This window comes from Armigeres subalbatus, chromosome 2 (assembly GCF_024139115.2).
Source record: "Armigeres subalbatus isolate Guangzhou_Male chromosome 2, GZ_Asu_2, whole genome shotgun sequence".
NCBI classification, from domain to species: Eukaryota; Metazoa; Arthropoda; class Insecta; order Diptera; family Culicidae; genus Armigeres; species Armigeres subalbatus.
This window is the reverse complement of record NC_085140.1, coordinates 280,855,232-280,876,838: the sequence shown is the minus strand read 5'-3', so window position 1 is coordinate 280,876,838 and position 21,607 is coordinate 280,855,232. Positions and strand designations below refer to the sequence as shown.

The following is a 21,607-nucleotide window of genomic DNA, read 5'->3' as shown; positions in this document are numbered from 1 at the left end:
ATCGGCTCTAGAACAACTTTCTCCTGTGGTTATATCTGGCCATCGAAGTTTGTTCGTTCTTCGGGATTCTTGAATTCCTACTGTACAAGGTTAATACGATGGTCAACAACATGGTTTGTACGGTCAATCGAAAACTTGACCTCATCAAGTAGAGACAATACTTCTGATGAATAACTTTTTCTATGAGTGTAATGAAGCAATTAGGATTCAAATGATAATGGCTTGGCATCTTAATTGATGATTTCATACTACACATTTGATCGATAATATATGTAAATTCCACGTTTTACTTTTTTTAGTAATGGACATAAGAAAACCGAGCTTTAATTTGTTACATAGTAACAATGTAGCTGCGGAAATTCTTTGTGTGCGGATTCCGATTTAAAACCAAATCTGCCATCATAATGTAAACATCACTATTGACAATTACATCCAACACGTGGTAGTTATGTAATCTGATGAATGGTAAGCTCCCAAATTACCCAGAACTCGTCTGTCCAATTGGTATAGAAATTGGTTGTGACAAAACTGCAGCTGAACGCATAAGCTAACTGCATTGACCCACTCCAGCCACCCAACTAACGAAGCTCGAAACAAACACAGAACAATAACACTAAAAGTCGTGGCCTGAATAGCATTAAAAATTTATCCAATAACAGCGATTGATAAATTCCGAACCGGTTGCTTCCGCTTCCTTGATCGGGGACGCCACACTCGTTTCGGATATCGTTATGGCGCAAACTGATACCTGCTACTGGGTTGCTCTTGAAACTGGAGAAAGCATATTGAAATCCATTCCGGACTTTCTTGCATGGCTTCGTGCTTGCCAAACAGGAAGAAGAACAGAAGGATTCCTTGCTACCAAAGCATTAAAATTCAAACTGCACTTGGCATATAGAACACCCCAAAATTGCAAAACTATTGACATTTATTCGGTGCAATTTTTCTGCGAACAGTTTTGGTTCTGTATAGGGTGGTATGGGATCGAACGGTCACGTTTGAGCTAAGGCATGTTCGAAAAGATTTCATAGGTTTAAAGTGTACTTTCTGCGAAAGAGCTCTCCCGTTTGAAACGTATTGATTAATGGTGATGTCGTATGTGAGCGGTTCAAGTACCGCGGTACTTGCGTGTAATACTGTTGCATGTTGGGATGATTTTTGTTTTTGCAATGGAAGTTACAACGGAGAAATTTATCCCAGCCTTTAGTCATTCTATTCATTCATGTTTGGATAGCAGAAACTCATTATAATAACTGAATTTCATGCTTGAAAAACGCATTTTATCATCGCATTTAATTGTATCTTTCAATAGAATATGCATCAAATATAATATTTAGTACTACTAGAAATATCAAATAATGTCATTTTTACTAATCTTTAAATATGTAAATAAATTATTATATTGTCTAAGTCTACCCTATCTAGCTGTGTTGCGATTTTCCTCCCATCTTACGTCCCCAAAATTGTTTTCATTTCGAGATACAAAATCCGCGATACCGCCGATGACAACGTCTACGTTGACGCTTTCCCATGGGACAGGCAGGCAACAGTTGACATCACCAGATGTTTCCAGTGATCCCTTGGGACATTCGGCTCCCCCCGCCTCCTCACTCTCACTTTCTCCTCTTCATCTTTGGCGCGGGAGCTATTTTTAAAACGTTCATAAATTTTCACCGCAACATAAAAATAAACAGCGAAAATTATTTCCAACGGCTGCCTGCTTACACCCCCTTCTTCCTATCGGGCTCCCCTCGTCTGCGCTCCACGCTGTTACTTGGAGAGGTTCTGATTTGAGAAAATTAAAATACCTATGACGGTCGGTTTGCATGGCTGACTTATGAACCGAGCTGTACGAACTTGGCTTTGCCAACGAAACGGAAGGATGATCCGTGACCGTTACCCAACATAGTCGGTAATGCAATTCAGCGCATTAGGGTGTTCGAGGGGGAACAGTTGGGATATAAAAAAAAGGAAAACTGAAAATAAAATGGCACGAAAACATGGAGCGGTTGTTTCGGCTAGAGAGATATTTAGATAGATGCTTCTTGATTCCACTGGCACTGTTTTAGTGTTCAATTTGTCTCAAACATTGGGGTGATTTTTAACGACATTGGTTTCAAACTATGTGAAATCGAGTGCTAAATATCCAATACATCAAGTTGAAAGGGAGATCATGTTACCGTTCACAAGATGAGTGACAAAAACGTTGAAAAATCTTCAAAACAGGGTAAGGGAAGTATTTTGGACCACTTTAGGTAATGGAATTTTTCTAATAAAAGTTAGATTTTGTAATAATGCTTGATAAATTCCCTATGCAACTAAAATGTGGCGAATGCTAGGTAGGATTTGTAGGTAAAAATGTTGTAAATCACACTGAAAGAACCAAACTATCATAAATTCTGAAGATATGTTAGATCCTGTTTTTATTTTAGACTACCTATTGAACATATTTTGGACCACTCGAATAATTTTGTATTGCTTGCAAAGTTATGTTACTATTAGATTAAATTGTTGATCTCCAGCATTTTCGGCGTTTTCATCCTTAACCCTTTTGTTACCGACAAAAAAACACCCTTACGTTACCGACAGGGTACCCGGGTACCCACGGACTTAAAATGATCATAACATTGTCAGTTTTTCACCGATTTTGACGATTTTGGTTGCTACGGATGCAGGAACTTACCCGCCATTCGATACATGGTACAGAGAACCGATTCGGATTACATGGTAACCGGAATTCCGGATTAACTGGGCCAAGTCCCAAAGTATGTGTAAATTGAAGATATTTCAACCAAATAAAGATTTCTTGCGTAATGACTGATGAACTTCGCTGGAAATCAAAAGAATATAACTTAACTACTTTACAGGACCATCTTATGATTTGATCCCAGAACGGTTATACCGGAAATCGGAACCCGTGGAGCTTAAAGTGGCCACAAACTCATTCTGAAGAAATCCTGGCAATATGGGTATCAAAATTCATGAATTGTTTCGTAAGCATGATCTGATGAGTAATTGGACCATAGGGTGGTTTGACAATGGATGGGTATCAAAATTCATGAAATTGTCTCGGAAGCATGATCTTTTGGGTTATTAGGCCATAAGATGGTTTGACAATGGACCGGTTATTCTCAAACAGGTTTCTGTGGGGACCCTCATTTAGAAGAAACACTTGCTATCTTCTTTTTCCGTTAATTCTTGTCAAAAAAAAACTTAAAAATTCTTGACAGGTACTCAGAAATGATTTATAATGAACCACAGGCGCTGTAAGTATCATTGGTGGTTGCTGAACAATTTACATAAATAAAAAAACGACTAAAATTTTCAAAATGGTTTGTTGTGACAAAATGGGTCAAAAACGTGACAAAAGCGGGACGTGATAAAATCGGGTCGAAAATGTGATAAAGTCGGAGGTAGATAAAATCGGGGAGTGCCAAATCGGGTCAACACTGTGTAACTTTTCTCATTTCACTTTTCACTTTTTACTTTCCACTTCTCACTGCCCACTTCTCATTCGACCCAATAACCATTCGGCTTAACAGCCATTCAGCCAACATCAGTCCCATCTTCTTGGAAAAACATGTTTTCGAAAATATTCCAAGAATTTTGATGCCAGGGTGTCTTTTAAATGAGTTTGTGGCCACTAAAGGTTTTTTGGGAGCTTGTTCTAAGATGACTGTACTGGTAGATATCCATCCTATGGTTTCAATTTTTTGGATAACATATTTCCGAAACAATTCCATGAGTTTTGATACCCATATTGCCAGGGTTTATTCTAAATGAGTTTTTGGCCCTTACTTGCCTTCCTGGAACTTGTTCCAGAATGACCGTTCCAGTTGATATCCAGCCTATGGTCTCAACTACATGAAAAACATGTTTCCGGAAAAATTCCAAGAATTTTGATACTAATATTGCCAGGGTTTATACTAAATGAGTTTTTGGCCACTACTGGCCACTGATATCCATCCTGATCGGACTTGGTAGTCATATGGCTACTGCTTCTGCCTCATACGCAGGAGGTCGTGGGTTCAATCCCAGGTCCGTTCCATTATCCTACTTTGTATCTTTCTCTATATTTCTCATGTTCTAGCAATCGCTAGAACTGGAAATGGACTTCCATACCGTTTCCATTACTATTCCTATACTTTCAACTTCAGTATTCTAACAGTAATCTGCTAGAATTGGAAATGAACTATAGAGCTCGTTTCCTACATCCAATTAGAAATTCCATAATTTGCCTTCTCCTATCTATCACATTTGACAGCTCGTTAACCAAGACGGACTTCTCCCTCTCGAACCTAATTCCAATAAATTCCGCATGAACTCGTGGCAAGTGCACAGGTATATTCGGCTTGCAGTGGGCGAGTGATTGCATCATCATTTCCTCCCCCTTCCCTACATTGACTTGCATTCTGACGTGGCAGGCGCCAGTATGACCTAACAAATGAGATCACCAGTACTTGTACATTGAGGATGTGTGCTAGTCCCAAGCAAACATCTGTTGGTTCCCTGTGCAAGAACAGCTGATCTGGTCATAATGGAGTAGCAATCACGAGCAGTCAATCAAGCTCAAGCTCAAGCTCAAGCACTACTGGCCACTGATATCCATCCTATGGTATCAACTACATGGAAAACATGTTTCCGGAACAATTCCAAGAATTTTGATACCCATATTGCCAGGGTTTCTACCAAATGAATTAATGATCACTTTAGGCCCTCCGGGAACCTGTTCCAGAATGACCGTTCCGGTTGATATCCATCCTATGGTCTCAACTACATGGAAAATATGTTTCTGGACCATTTCCAAGAATTTTGAAGCCCATACAGCTAGAGTTTATTCTAAATGAGTTTTTGTTACACAACGGCCCTTCGGGCCTCCAGGAACCTGTTCCAGAATGACCATTCCGGTTCATATCCATCCTATGGTATCAACTAGAAATACTACAATAAGAGATCGGCGAAGACGCCATCTTGTTTCCAATCGAACCGTCAAAAGCGGTTCCAATTCGACTTGTTTACTTTTTGCATCCATAAGAAGCAAGCAAAAAGTTCAAGTGATGCCAGTATTATTTTCACGATTTCATGCATTTTCATACGTTGCCATTTCGACAGTTTTTCACTCCGCCGGTCTCTGGTTATAGGGTGGCTAGTCTCAACTATATGGAAAATATGTTTTCGGAACAATTCCAAGAATTTTGATACCCATATTGCTAGGGTTTATTCTAAATGAGTTTTTGGCCCCTACGGGCCCTCCGGGAGCCTGTTCCAGAATGACCGTTCCGGTTCATATCCATCCTATGGTCTGAACTACATGAATAACATGTTTCCGGAACAATTCCAAGAATTTTGATACCCATATTGCCAGGGTTTATTATAAATGAGTTTTTGGCCACTACGGGCCCTCCGGGAACCTGTTCCAAAATGACCGTTTCGGTTTATATCCATCCTATGGTTTCAAATATATGAATGACATGTTCCCGAAACAATTTCAAGAATTTTGATACCCATATTGCCAGGAATGAATTTGCGGCCACTATAGGGCCCACGGGAACCTATTCCGGGATGTCCGTTCCGAGTCCATATGATCACGTGGTCCTAATACGTTGGGAAGTCATAATCCTCGAATTTTCTGCGAAACTGGTAACTCAGGATACAAGAAATCATCATTTGGATTCTATAAGATCAACTTCTCTATTTTTGAGACATGGTCTAGCAAATCCGGAACTCCGGTAACCAGGTAATCCGGATCGGTCCTATGTGACATGGATCGGATAGAGGATGAATTTCTTAATCCATAGCAAACGGAATCGTCCAAATCGGTTGAAAATTGACGAAGTTATGGTCATACCAAAACGTGGGTACTCGGGTACCGTGTCGGTACGTTACGGGGTAAAAATATTCAGAAGCCCCTCCCCAAGCCCCCCTTACTGGATTTTCATTTTCATACCACCCAAACCTTAATTTTACCGAGTTTGAAGATGTCACGGAGTTTCAATTTCCTGCGATGTTTAGAACCCTAAAAAAATTTCACTTGAGAACGAAAAAGGTACCCGGGTACCCTGTCGGTAACAAAAGGGTTAAAGTCCTTGTTAAGCAATATATTTTTATAAGCACTCAAAAGCTTAAAACAATATCTACCAGCTAAGGGTATTGAAACTAATATCAATTTCAGTACCACTCGGTACAGCATCATCAAAGCAAAACAAACGTGCGGCCCATGGCCGTGATGTATGCACATGGTCACACCTACCATGCCATCATAGAACGCGGAACTCAGGTGCATTGGCAAGGAGCACGGACGAAGAGCTCTAACAAAGATTGGTTCTTGTCGTGGAGCTTTCTTAATTATTTTCGTATGGAAATAATGAAAACAGTTACATGTTAGTTCAATAGATATTTTCTAGGGCTTACATCAATGAACGGTAATTTATAAATACGGTATGAACAGTAATTTATGAATGGTTTGATACTAGCGAAACAAATGGTTGGTAAAAACAAAAGTTTAAGAGATCTAGAACTTAAAAAGAAGATATTTCGGAAATATGTTCGGTCCAATGAAAAATAAACCTATATTGGACATGCCTCATAATACTGTTTTTAAACTTAGAAAGTTTTGCTCGAGATATGAGACTGTTTCAATTAGGTTTCAATAAGTCAACAACATCATTCACATGTTTTAAATCTATGTACAAAAAAAATTACAGCTTTTGAAAGTTGACTTCAGTTTTCCAATGTTGTTTTGGTTTTGGTCTAATTCAGCCGGCATTGGTAAATGCGTTATATTCTTAATAATTGCTAAATTTTATAGGAAACAAATTTAGGAGATGCCTTATGGATAGTTTATTTTGGCAATAAAATTAGAATGTTGGATGTTTTATTTAGTTTTGTATGATATAAATGCAAAATTCAGCTAGGTGGTCTAAAATGTGAGCCCGGACCAAAATACAGCCGTTACTCTAGTAGCAAGTGATGCGCTCCGTAAACTAACTTAGTATTCATTTGAATGATGATAATATTTTTCTTGTCTTTTCGTTCCAGGTAAATATTTCGTGTGAAGGTGATGACATGAATCTATTGGACTCATCATAATCAATACATCATTGTTCATTTCTTGAAATGGTAAATATTCTATTAAGGTGCTTGACCAGAAATAGACATAATAAGCATTATAGAAGTTCACTGACGCAGTGTACGCGTACGCAGAATTGCTTGGGTTTTGGAAATTTAACGTCATTAAGCAAAATGTGATATTTAGTTATTGCTCTTTATGGACATTTTTATTTTTTTACGGGAAACTTCTATTTTTTCTAAAAGTTTTATATTGCTGCTAAAGGATATCGAACCGTTGGGTTTGAGCTTAAAAATTAAAGTAGTCAGATGAAACGATAAAACAAAATAGTTTTTTCAATTTCATTTTGATTTTAGCCACATGCACAGTTGAAAATTCTGGAAATTACACGCTATGGAAATATGTATCCAACTTTTAAGGTTCCCTAAAACACACGCGACGCCTTGTAGTATCAGAGTAGTATAGCTGTATTGAATTCGTTCTTATTTTTGTCCTATTTAAACAAAGGGCAAAACGGGTGACTGACAGAGGTTACACATTACTAGATCTTCTTAATTGGGTTCAGAGACATTATTACAAAATACAGCACAGTTAAATTCAATCTTCTTATATTTCATACCTGGATGTTTTATCTAGTTATGAATCCGTTACGTGGGGAGAATAGGTCTAAATGGATAATTAACGAAGGCTGCACAATAAATATATTCCTAAATGTTTGTGTAGACATTATTTGTTCATTACAATAGATTTTAATTCTCTCTGTCTTCCCTCTGTTCGTAATATCAGATGATTAATCTTTTTTTTGAGATTATATGGTGCAAATAGGGGAAAATAGACAACACTGAAAGTCTGAAAATGAGGATATATCCTCCATTCGGTACTACAGACATTATAATATTAGAACTATGCAAATCTGCTCGATATGGTTCAAATAAGTGTGATTATTTTATGGTTTCTAATATTTCCCATGCAAATACCACTTGCCAAAGTCCGAGCAATGCGAAACCATCACTATTCAATTTTAAGCATTTTATACTTTCGGAAACGCTATTTGGCAGAGTTTTTATGTAGCGGCATTTAATTAAGTGTCATTTGGGGTCCCTTCATCCCACTGTGCGTTGGTATGGAAGCGTAAATAGAACATTACCTGCAGTCCAATTGTCATGATTCTTTCCAGTTACAATCTGTAGGACATCAGGACTTCGTTAGTGACAACAGATTACAAATCCATGCATTGGCCGCTGAGAACCAGTCGGAAACCGCTTCTGCCTTATAAGCAGGAGGTTGTGGGTTCAATTCCAGGCTCGTCCCTTTCTTACTTTGTATTTCTATCTTAGTTCTTTCTGTGTTACACGTTCTACCAAAACGATTCCTACTGTTATAACCTTCCACAAAAACCCAAAACCTCCCGTGACATCTATGAGAGGTCGTAGAGATCTGCATCTTTCTTAAGTAGGTGTCCAACTAACCATCCTTCCCCTTCCTCAGCATTCGCAAGGACGTGGCCAGGACAGATCTCGACTATTGGAGAGTGCATTGTTTCCATCCAAGAGATAGTGGTTAGTCCCAAATCAATATCTGTGGTAACGGATGAAAGTGATGCTTTTCTCATACAATAGTCTTGGCTTGTACCACCTACGAATTTGTGCGAACTGTTCAATGCCAATGCTAATGCTAACAGACTGAAAGCCGTTAGCCAGGGTGCGGACAAGTATGAAGCGACAGAATGTGAAAGGGATGCATAAAGACCATTTAGTGAATAGCACACAATCGAATCGTGAATCTTCTTGCCTAACGTCCTGGTTGGGGCAGCTTGGTTAGTGGTATAGAAACCATCACGCCAAGACAGGTCTGCCATAGCCGATAAATAAATCAATCATAATCACGACCGCAAAATCTGTTTCAAATTAGAAAATCCGGAATCTCGGAACTTTGAAATTTAGAGATTCAGGAATTTCGGAATATGAGAATTTATTCAGGAATCAAGGAATTTAGGAATCTATGAATTTAGGAATTCAGGAATTTAGAAACTCTAGGAATTTGAGAATTCAGGAACTTGGGAATAAACGATTTTAGAAACTTAGATATTTGGGAATTTAGCAATTTATGAAAAAAGGGGTTCAGAAATTCATGAGCCTAGGAATTCGGGCCAAAATTTATGCGAAATGTACTTTTGAAGAATCCAGCCAGTGACGCAATCCAGGTAGGCATCCCGCGTTTCGTTCCTATAATTCCATTCTATAAAAACCTACTGGATTTTTTTTCGGGAATGTCCTCTAGAGTTCCTACAGCAATTCATCTAAAAAAAATTCCTGGCGTTAACCAAGAATTTCCCCCTGAGGAGCCAACAGTAATTCTCCCTGAAGTTCTACCGTAAATGTCTGATGACATTCCTCCACGAATTTCTTTATCTAGAAATTTTTGAGAGTTCTTTAAGAAAATCTTCCTGGAACTTCTCCAGTGATTCCTATTTTGGTTTCCATCACACATTTCTCCTCGAGACCCTTAAGAAATGATTTTCCACAAGCAAATCCTTTTTGATTTCTTCCTGAAGTTGCCCCAGGAGCTTTCCCTGTAGTTGCTACACTAATTCATCGATATCTGTTATAAATTTGATAACATATTTACTCGAAACGAACTGCAATTACTAAATTATATTTATATATTATTTTTTTTGCATACATTCATCCTCAGGAACTCATGCTGAATTCCCCCAGGAATTTATCCTGAGTTCCCCTAGGAATTCATACGGAATATCTCCAGGTATTCATTCTATGATTCTGCATGAATACCTCCATGAGCTCCGCCAGGAATTCCTTCTGGAGTTACTTACTCGGCCAGGAAATCACCCAAGAATTCTCTAAAAATTCTTCTTGAAGCTTCACCAGAAATTTCTCCTGGAGTTCCTCCAAGAATTCCTCCTACAGTTCCACAAGGAATTCCTTTTAGAGATTCATCAGGAATTCCTCTTCGGCAATTCTTATTAGAGTTCCTTTGGGAATTCATCCTGAAGTTCCTCCAGTAATTCTACCTGTGGTTCATCCAGGATATCTTTTTGGAGTTCCTACAGGGACTTATCCCAGGGGCAGCAGGGACTTTGTCCAAGGGCTTGACGACCCCTCCCCATGGCCATTGCGAGTTAGACCGGGACCATCGTCCCTAACTCCTAATCTAATCCCAAGGCGTCAATGAAAATAAGCTAGGCCTTTAACGGAGCCTGTGGGGTACCTGGGCACCCTCCACAGTAATTGTCCCTTACCGCGTCATGCTGGACACTGGCGTGGTTCACCTCTTTTCCCGAGCAACTCGTGGGACCAAAATGGAAAACTAAGTCAATTCTTCAATTAGTGGTAGTACTGTAGGCGACAACCCCTTCGCATGAGGTGGGTTGTTCAGGTCTCCGCTTAGGAGGCCAGAGGCAATAGTCGGCAACTCGGTGCGCAGCGCCAGCGTGGGTCACTCAACCTTCCTCTCGGCTAAAAAAACGCCGGTAGGGGTTATTGACGGCCCATGGCTTGTGGAGGCGATGAACCGCAAACGCGATGGGCTTTCGGCCTTCGAGGTGGCGACGGAACAGCTGGACGCCATCATCGACTTTGCGTCATCGAAACATAATATCAGCAAGGACCTCAAGAGGAGCTTGCAGAAGCTTCGAAAGTCGATGCTGGACGCCAAGCTGGAGAGGGCGGTCGGGACGGCCAAGTGTAAACCCGTGAAATCGGTGGAGTCGAGGTCTACTCAGACTGAGGCCCAAGGATTCGCGGACTCGGGCAAGGTCGAATCGACCGAAGGCGTGCCAGCGAAGACGGTGGTACCAAAGTCTACCCAGACTGAGGCTCAAGTATTTGCGGGTACGTCGGGGGTGACTGCTCCAACGGAGCAGACACAAAAACGGGAGAGACAGTCTCCAGGGGATGAGCTCCCTGGGGGTCGCTCCAAAACGCGGAGGGTTACTACCCCGAACAAGGGTAGTGGGGCTGGGAAGCTGAACTCCGGTCAGATACCTCCAAACCGGGGGAGGAAGGACCTGGAAAGGTCCGTCCACTCAGGAAAGACGGTGGTAAGGGGTTACGGCAGGCTAAAAGTTCTCAGCCGCACCAGACCAGGGAAATAGAGGGGGATGACGCCTCCTGGACCCTGGTCAAAAACAAGAGGAAACCGAAGAAGTCAAGGGCCGAAAAGAAGGCCCAGGCGAATGAGGGTAGCAAGAAGTCTAGGGTAGGCGCCAATCGCTCCAGGGGAGATGCCCTAGTCATCACGGCGGACGAGGCTAAGTACTCGGACGTTTTGAAGGCGATGAGGAGTGACGTCAAGCTCGGTGAACTCGGCGCCGACGTACGTCGAATAAGACGTACCCGGATGGGCGAGATGATCCTCGAGCTGAAGCGGGGCATCTCGCAAAAGGGCGCCGCCTAGAAGAAGTTGGCGGAGGAAGTTCTAGGCGAGACGGTCAAGGTGAGGGCACTCACTACGGAGGTGAATCTAAGGGTTAAAGACCTGGGCGAGATCACCGAAGTCGAAGAGCTCGTCACGGCACTGCGGCGACAGTGAGAAGTGGAGACGCCCACCGCAGCCGTTCGGCTACGGAAAGGTCCGGCAGGGACGCAGGTAGCATTGATTCGGCTATCTGCAGCGGACGCCTCCAAGGTAGTCAAGTTAGGGAGCGTCAAGGTGGGATGGTCGGTATGCCCTGTGGACATATACGATCAATCCGAAGTTTGCTTCAAGTGCCTGGAACCGGGGCACAAGCAATGGGACTGCAAAGGCCATGACAGAAGCAGTCTCTGCCGACGCTGCGGATTGGAGGGACATAAGGCACAATGCTGCACGAACCCTCCCAATTGTTTGATTTGTTCCAGCAAAGCTGTGAACAGCAAGCACCCCATGGGGGGTTCGATGTGCCCGGCGTTTAAGCGTGCTGCAAAATCACAGTGCAGGTAACGCAGCTGGAGTGCTCGGCCTCGCCCGAGTGTTTGGTGTGCGCATGTTTAGAGGAAACGGCGGAACACGTGTTGTTCGTGTGCTCACGTTTTCGCGCAATGCGTGACCACATGCTTGCCACATGTGGTCTGGACACTACCCCGGACAACCTAGTTCGGAGGATGTGTAAAGATGAAGTTGGCTGGAACGCCGTTTTATCGGCTATCGCCCAAATCGTCTCGGAGATACACAGAAGGTGGCGCGTGGACTCAAGGATGGCTAGTTCAGGCGCAAATAAGAGGTGGTCCAAGGGATCAGAGTCGGCTTCATGGGTCATACCGGTGGTCATGTTCTGTGGTCGAACTCGATCCTTTTATCGAACAAGTGGCCGCGCGAAGAACAACATGGTATCGTCGCTTTCGCGGCGTCGGTCAACCGGGCGGGTTCCGAGCCCGAGGACGGAAAGGGGTCCTCGTCAAGGCTAGGGCAGGCGTAGGCCTCGCGTCGGCAAGTCCCTCTGTGTGCTGGCGAATAGGCCCTATCGCAGAAAGGTCAATTTGGAGTGCACGCGGCATCATCATTCTTGATACCAGTCGTGTAGAGGGAAGCAGGCGCGAAGTCGACCCTTCCCACCTTCCGAGGACATAGGGCGTGGTAAGGCCACCTGGAAAGCCGGCAACGTGCTGGCACGATACCATGGTGTTCTTCTAAAAAAGCGAGTTACGATGTTCGGTGCTGCAAGGACACGCAGCTAACCTCGAGGGTGCATTGTGCACTGGCCCCCCTTTGAAGATGGAAAAATAAAAAGTAAAATGCTTATGAATTGATTTAAAAAGAACTTTTATTTATTTTAGAAGCCTTCATTGTGAAAAACACAAAATAATGGCTTTCTTACCTTTCTTACATTAGATGTACCGAAAGGCAATTATGCATTAAGAAAGCCCCTTCCAACTGCTTTTATTTACTTTTATTTTGCCAAAAGTTATTATTCGTGCTGACATGCCAAAAACGTTGGATTCATATTCTAACAGGGACAATTTCGATTGATTTTGGTTATTGCGTACCAGGGTTGTTAACGTTAATCAACGATTATCGCCGTTAACGTTAACCTTCCAAAGATGCAACGTCGACGGCGTTGCGTTGAATTTTTAACAAATCAACGTCAACGTAAACAAAGAACGTCAACGCCAACGTTGATCGTATCGCTAATTTTCACTCAGTAGAGAAACATTTCTATTCTTGTTTTTTTTTTCGTTTAAGCATTCTTGGTTTTTTTGAAAGGTGAGGATGGTAATACTAATGCTAACATTCTCTTCACATTATAAGCTTTATAACTAGATATAATATAAAACGAGAATATAACATGTGAACTTTGACACCAAGATACTGCTTATCAATTGATGAAGCACTATTTCTGGCTTTTATCAAAGCAGAGTGCATTTGAACTTCTGATTGATTATTTGTTTAATAAAAATGCTTAAAATTCGAAGAATTTTAATATTATACCGTGCAAACTCGATCTTCGTCCGCTTAAGCACTTTCTGATAAACAATCAACCTGTTTAATCACATTTTAAATCACACCGATGAAATCACCATTGCAATTATATAGTATAGTATTCATCTTTGAACTTCATATTTAATATGTGCAAGACATTGCGAGGAATGTTCGCAATTCATGAAAATGTCCGGCTTTTGTTTGATTCAATCCTTGGACACCGGCGGGGTTGAATTCATATTTCGGACACAAAGATTCAAATTTCGGTTACCTAATTACGCAGTACCGGGAAGAATATTTATTTATTTATTGTACATTGTCTTCAACTTGTAAATTGCACAGACTGATTGTTTGACTTAATCCTATTTTTAAAGACTAATTTGGTAACATTAAAGTCGAAAAAACAACACACTTCGTTGAATAGTCTGCAGCATAAGTCCAATGGATTATTTTGACCGTAGTGTGTGCGGTGGCCACGGATCCATAACAGTTGACGATTCCTGAGTTGACGAGACGGTGCATGAAATCGAACATTCTCCAGGATGTAACGGCAGTCGATGTTGCACGTTATGACGTCGAAAATAAACATCCTCTGAAGCATCACTCGACGGTCTGCCATTGGTTGTAAGTCAATCAAAGCACAACAATTTCGGTATGGATGCAGGTTTGATGGATCGTTCCATGGTAAGCGGCGCAAGGCGTAGTTGATGAAGCGTTTTTGTATTCTCTCGATGCGTTCAATGTGAACGGAATGATACGGAGCCCAGATTTGCACTCCATACTCTAGTATGCTCCGAATTAATGCACAATATAATGATTTGAGAGCATGGACATCATCGAACTGTGCTGTATTCCGCCGTAAGAATAATTGTAAACAATTCTCACTGCACAGTTCAAACTGTCTTACTAGTTAGAATGTAACTATACTAGAACAAGCTAGAACTATTAGTCCTTCCGATCCAGCTCGACAAAACTTTTCGCGATATATTTTATGATGAGCGAGAAAGGCATCTGCACCGCTAGGTGGATTAATCTGGTTTTTTTTCACAGTTTTTGTTTTAGCAACACCGTGAACAAAACTCGAGCTGCAATGGCTATCAGGATGATCATCACCCTAGTGTAGGGGAAGAGGCCCCAAAACGCTCCCCCGGGGCAAAACGACTTTCGGGTATTCACTTATATTTACCATGTTTGAGATAGCCTTAATAAAACTAGACGTGAAATTATGTAGGTTAGGCGAAAAAAGTGTCAAAATAATAGATAGGAATGTAGGAAAAACTGAAATTTTCCACATTTTGATGAAACATCTAACATTTCGGCGAGGCAAAACGCCCTAGTGGAACTATCCTACAATGTACTCGCGTTTCCACGCACTGTCCATACCAGAATGCTGATATGCCGACGCATGGTACGTTGTTCCCTAAGAGCTGCCTGCTAAAAGGCGTTTTGCCTCATGAGTTTTCCGGCAACGAAATATCACCACTTTTTTTTAAATGTGAATATTATCAATATGATTGAGATTTTTTCAAATTTTTATATGGCATCAGATAGCTATATTGTTTAACTGTTGCGTGAGGTAGAAAAACTCATGAAAATCGTTATAGCTAGGGCATAAAAGCAGTCTATGCTTAACTAGGGCATATTGCCCCTCCTTCCCCTAGACAATTTCTTTTCGTTTGCTTTTTCTTACTGAGCATTACGTTGGCTGTCACATTTACATTTTCGATTAAAGAAAAATAAATGTAATCTCGCTTAACTTTTCAAAAGAACCTAAGTAACGTTTTTTTTCATGAATTAATTTGAATACAGCAATCAATAGCTTTCATGCTGTTCTGTTGATTGCGCTATTCAAATTAATTCATGAAAAAAATGTTACTTAGGTCCTTTTGAAAAGTTAAGCGAGTAATCATTCTTCTTCTAATTGGTATTACTATCCCCCACCTCCTCCCCTCACTGGAACATTTCCGCCTCGCAGCTCAGTGTTCATTAGGCAGTTCCTTAGTTATTAACTGCGAGGTTCCTAAGCCAAAGTTCCATTTTTGCATTCGCATATCATGAGGCTGACACGATGATACTTCCTATTATGTACTTTCTATGCATTTATTCAACTTATGTGCTGAGATTGTTTATAATACTCGTGATTTTCTCAATTCGTTACGCATCATCAATCAAAGCTGCACCCAACTCAATGTTGTTGGCATGAACCAAGGTTGAGGTTATTGCAAGTGCACGAACTTCCACGCTGACCAATGCCAACCGAGACATATGATGTATTGGGAAAAGCAATTAATTTCAACAGGCGGCAGATCAGCCATGGACATCTAATGAAGCACTCTTCAAATATTCACGCCGGTGGATTTCCGCTACATTGGCAGCCGAGTGAAAGTCCAAGGGCGAACAGCTCGATATTTTGGGTCTGATTCAAGTGATTTGCTGCGATCAAATGTTAAACGTCAAGCGATCCAACGGTGCGATCTTTCAAGAGGATGTGATCGATTTAATGTGCATTTTAGTTTTATTATGCGCCGCCATGTCAGCCGTTTTACCCTCCATGCTTCCATTTCTAATCCGTGTCATTTATTTATCCAGACGAGCTCCCCTCAAACCATTAGCATATTAGCCCACTTTCACATTCTGTTTTTTAATGTCCCCATCGTACTTGGTTCTATAAATACTCAAAATGGGGAAAACGACGCACAACCGCTGGCTGTGTTCCTTACTTAAGAATCTCCTCAGGAGAAAAACTGAACGAACGTTAAAGAGCACGACAACGCTGCTGGCTGGCGGCAAAACTCCAAGCAAGAGGTGGATGATCGTTTGTCATAGATGATTACGATTTACTCGTGTTGCTTTATGACCGGGGCAGAAAAATGGACTCTGTGGGTGAAACGGTCTGACTGGACGAATGGCGAGGACGAGTGGAGAATTCCAAATTATCGTTAGCATATATGTCACGGTCGATTGTATTTTCGTGGTATTTCACTATGGGAGACTTTGAGGGGAAACAATTGTTTTGCCCCATTTTCGTGACATATCGCTTTCACTTTGTCAGGCTAAGGTCGTTCTAATGGAGTGGAATGCATGATTCTTAGTGATTGATTTCAGAATTGTTCTGTACTGGTCTGCCGTAATCTGAAAAAATGACGTATACGCCATTTTCCAAAAATGGTGTTAACGAGTACTACTCATCGAGCTCTTTAACAGAAAAACTGGAAAACATGCATGTTGTAAAATGGCTGTTACGTCACTTTTCCAGATTACGGTAGTGGTGGTAGTGCCAATTTTTGTTTACACATTACAAGTTGTTGTGGTATTTTTGCCTTTTTTGATATACTAAGATTACACTTCTACAGTCCGAATATGAACTTTTGATAAGAAACTGCGATCTGTGAGTGTGTATGTATGTGTACACAAATATTTTACTTTCCTTTATTTTTATATGAACATTTTTATTTATTTTTGTGGATTTTTTTAGAAAACTTTTCAAAATATTGTGAAACATTTTGAAATGCTTTGTGGTCACCTTTGATTTATTTATAGAAATAATGTTTTTGTTTTCAGCGAAAATTTTTGATTTTTCTATGAAAAGCACTTTTTTTCAATTCCAATTTTTGCATTCAAAGTTGCGAATATCTTCTTGGTTTTTGGAAAAGATTATATTTAATAAACGTTCCACCGTTGTTTCTTTAGTGGCATTATCATGGAAAATAATTATATTTTCGGATTTTTGTTTGGTTTTGATCATTTGAGCGCTGAACCTTGCACACAATTTGTGATTTTCAACCTTCCACGCATTGTGTACTGAAATATGAAGCTCCCTCTAACTTAAACTACCAACAAAAACGCCTTGGGCTTTATATATTCACCCGGAACTCATTCCGAACTGCATCCATGGTGAGGGTATTACGTTTTTTACTGTCCCACAACGGCGGTCTACTTCGTGTTAGAGCTCTTTCGCTCCCATATTTATGCCAAGTTAATAACACGATTTCTTGAGCTCCATGGCTCTGTAGTGTTGGTAGAATCATGCTCAAATCTCGCTCACCGAAGCCTCATGCACGAACTGACTCGCTTGCGATCCTGCATGGAGAGCATCGCGCATGAGTTTTTCACGCAGAATCGCATCGTTTCGCTCATTTGCCGAAAAATGATTTCGCTCCAAAAAGTGTCAATACCCAATCGAAGCGTGTTTCATGTTTAAATATGGATTTGTTATCCTTTGTGTTAAGCAAATAAAGTTATTCCGATGAATTTAACGAAGAAGAACACGCAAAAATCACGCAATGATACAAATCGCGAGTCGAATCATGGATGATTCTCTGGGCCATGAGTCGGGTGAGGTTTGCTTCACGCTTGATTTGCATCGTGGATGAGGTTTGAAAATTTGAGTATTTACCAACACTGTTGCTCAGAATTTCTTGTTGAGCCATACAGTTTCTGGCTTGATAGCGACATACTCAGACAATCTTAGGGTAGTCGATATTGGCCATTTTTGACAAATACCGGTATATATAAACTAGCGATTGGAAACTCGGTTCGTGGAACTGCAAATATCTCAACTTCATCGGGAGCACACGGATACTCGCCGATGTGCTCAAGGACCTTGGATTCGGCATCGTAACGCTGCAAGAGGTTTGTTGGAAGGGATCAATGGTGTGAACGTTTAGAGGTAATCATACCACCTACCAGAGCTGCGGCAACACACACGAGCTGGGAGCTCTTTCATAGTGATGGACGATTTGTAAAGGTGCGTGATTGGGTGGTGGCCGATCAATGAGAGAATGTGGAGGTTAAGGATCAAAGGCCGGTTCTTCAACTTCAGCATAACCAACGTCCATAGCCCTCACTCCGGTAGCAGTGATGATGATACGGACGCATTCTACGCGCAGCTGGAACGCCACGACGTCAAAATCATCATAGGAGATTTGAACGCTCAGGTTGGTCAGGAGGAGGAGTTTAGACCGACTATTGGGAAGTTCAGCGCTCACCGGCTGACGAACGAAAACGGCGTACGACTAATTGATTTAGCCGCCTTAAAAAATATGGCTATTCGCAGCACCTACTTCCAACACAGCCTTCCGTATCGGTATCCCAGGAGATCACAACTGCAGACAGAATCACAAATCGACCACGTTCTGATTGGTGGACGCCACTTCTCCGACATTATCGACGTCAGGACATGAAAGTCAGGCAGTGAAAGTCAAGGCAGCGGAGGAGATGACTACGTCAGTTCAGCGGACGATGGAAGCCAACCAGCCCCCACCTTGAGGGAAGTTAAGGATGTCATTCAACAGCTAAAGACCAATAAAGCAGCTGGTAAGGATGGTATCGGAGCTGAGCTCATCAAGATGGCCCCGGAAAAGCTGGCCACTTGCCTGCACAAACTGATAGTCAGAATCTGGGAAACCGAACAGCTACCGGAGGAGTGGAAGGAAGGGGTTATATGCCCCATCTACAAGAAAGGCGACAAACTGGAGTGTGAGAACTTTCGAGCGATCACCATCCTAAATGCCGCCTACAAAGTGATATCCCAGATCATCTTCCGTCGTCTGTCACCATTAGTGAACGAGTTCGTTGGAAGTTATCAAGCTTCGAAGGACGTTGACGGCCGCTCGACAACGGACTAGATCTTTACTGTACGGCAAATCCTTCAAAAATGCCGTGAATACCAGGTCCCAACGCACCATCTGTTCGTTGATTTCAAGGCGGCATACGACAGTATAGACCGCGTAGAGCTATGGAAAATTATGGACGAGAACAGCTTCCCTGGGAAGCTTACCAGACTGATCAAAGCAACAGTGGATGGTGTGCAAAACTGTGTGAAAATTTCGGGCGAACACTCCAGTTTGTTCGAATCGCGCCGGGGACTAAGACAAGGTGATGGACTTTCGTGCCTGTTGTTCAACATTGTGCTAGAACAGCGGTTCTCAACCTTTTTGTTGAGAGGTACCCCTTCGAGCTTTTACATTCATTAAGGTACCCCCTATTTTTTTCGCTATAAATGAAAATAAGCATGACGGATAAGTGTGAAAAAAGTACCTGAAAACTAATGGGATATATGGCACTCCAAAAAATTGTCTGAAATTTTTGCGGTTCCGAGAAGCTTTCCAATTCAAATTAAGTTTATACATACTCTGAGGACTATTGAAAGTAAGTTTCCGTGACTCATGAAAGTAGCTTCCAAGCCTTTTGAAAATAGGCTTCCAAGGCTCTTAGAAGGAGACTTCTGAGAATTTTGCAATGAGACTTCTGAGTCTCTTGAAAGGAAGTTCTTAAGCCTATTGAAAGCAGGCTTGAGAGACTTCCGAACCTTTTTGAAGGTGGTTTGCGAGCCTTTTGAAAGGAGGCTGCCGAGTCTCTTGAAAGGAGGCTGCCGAGTCTCTTGAAAGGAGGCTTCCGAGCCTCTTGAAAGGAGGCTTCCGAGCCTCTTGAAAGGAGGCTTCCGAGCCTCTTGAAAGGAGGCTTCCGAGCCTCTTGAAAGGAGGCTTCCGAGCCTCTTGAAAGGAGGCTTCCGAGCCTCTTGAAAGGAGGCTTCCAGGCCTCTTGAAAGGAGGCCTGAGCCTCTTGAAAGTAGGCTTCCTGAGCTTCTTGAAAGGAGGCTTCCGAGCCTCTTGAAAGGAGGCTTCTGAGCCTCTAGAAAGGAAGCTTCCTGAGCCTCTTGAAAGGAAGTTTCTGAGTCTCTTGAAAGGAGGCTTCCGAGCCTCTTGAAAGGAGGCTTCCGAGCCTCTTGAAAGGAGGCTTCCGAGCCTCTTGAAAGGAGGCTTGCGAGCCTCTTGGAAGGAGGCGTCCCAGCCTCTAGAAAGGAGGCTTCCGAGCCTCTTGAAAGGAGGCTTCCGAGCCTCTTGAAAGGAGGCTTCCGAGCCTCTTGAGGCTTCCAGCCTCTTGAAAGGAGGCTTCCTGAGCCTCTTGAAAGGAGGCTTCTGAACCTCTTGAAAGGAGGCTTGAGGCCTCTTGAAGTAGGCTTCTGAGCCTCTTGAAAGGAGGCTTCTGAGCCACTTGAAAGGAGGCTTCTGAGCCTCTTGAAAGGAGGCTTCCTGAGCCTCTTGAAAGGAGGCTTCCGAGCCTCTTGAAAGGAGGCTTCCGAGCCTCTTGAAAGGAGGCTTCCGAGCCTCTTGAAAGGAGGCCTCCGAGCCTCTTGAAAGGAGGCTTCCGAGCCTCTTGAAAGGAGGCTTCCGAGCCTCTTGAAAGGAGGCTTCCGAGCCTCTTGAAAGAAGGCTTCCGAGCCTCTTGAAAGGAGGCTTCGGAGTCTCTTGAAAGAAAACTTTGGAGTTTCTCGGAAGGGAGCTTACGATCTGCTTGGAAGGAGACTTCCAAGCATTTTGCAATGAGGCTTCTGAGTCTCTTGAAAGGAAGTTCTTAAGCCTATTGAAAGCAGGCTTGAGAGACTTCCGAACCTTTTTGAAGGTGGTTTGCGAGCCTCTTGAAAGGGGGCCTCCGAACCTCTTGAGAGGAGGCCTCCGAACCTCTTGCGAGGAGGCCTCCGAACCTCTTGAAAGGAGGCTTCCGAGCCTCTTGAAAGGAGGCTTCCGAGCCTCTTGAAAGGAGGCTTCCGAGCCTCTTGAAAGGAGGCTTCCGAGCCTCTTGAAAGGAGGCTTCCGAGCCTCTTGAAACAAGGCTTCCGAGCCTCTCGAAAGGAGTCTCTTGAAAGAAAACTTTGGAGCCTCTCGGAAGGGAGCTTACGATCTGCTTGGAAGGAGACTTCCAAGCCTCTTGTAACGGAGCTATTTAGCTCTTCGGAAAAGGCGTTATGCCTCTCAAATAGAGGCCTCCGAACCTTTAGGTTCTAGATTTTAATCACTCACTCTATTCTGTCCCACAGCTCTTCATACACTTTGCTGGTTATAGTAGCAGGATTCAATAGGTTTTGATTTACTGATCACCATGCATATTATGTACAATACAAAGTTTTCGAATATAAAATTACACAATTATCAAAGCAATATCAATAAATATTTACTGGAATGTGATACATCCGCCAATATGCATTGTCCGAGGTACCCCCTGAGATCAGCGAAGGTATCCCCAGGGGTACATGTACCCCAAGTTGAGAACCGCTGTGCTAGAAGGTTTCATGCGGAGAGCCGGGTGTAACAGCCGGGGTACGATTTTCAACAGATCCAG

The 21,607-nt window shown here is 42.4% G+C and overlaps 1 protein-coding gene across 1 annotated transcript in view; it reads left to right on the top strand.

Moving 5' to 3' along the window:
* The window catches only part of LOC134216434 (neurotrimin-like), a 245,413-nt gene that overhangs the window by 78,155 nt on the left and 145,651 nt on the right, over positions 1-21,607 (top strand). The window lies entirely within an intron of this gene.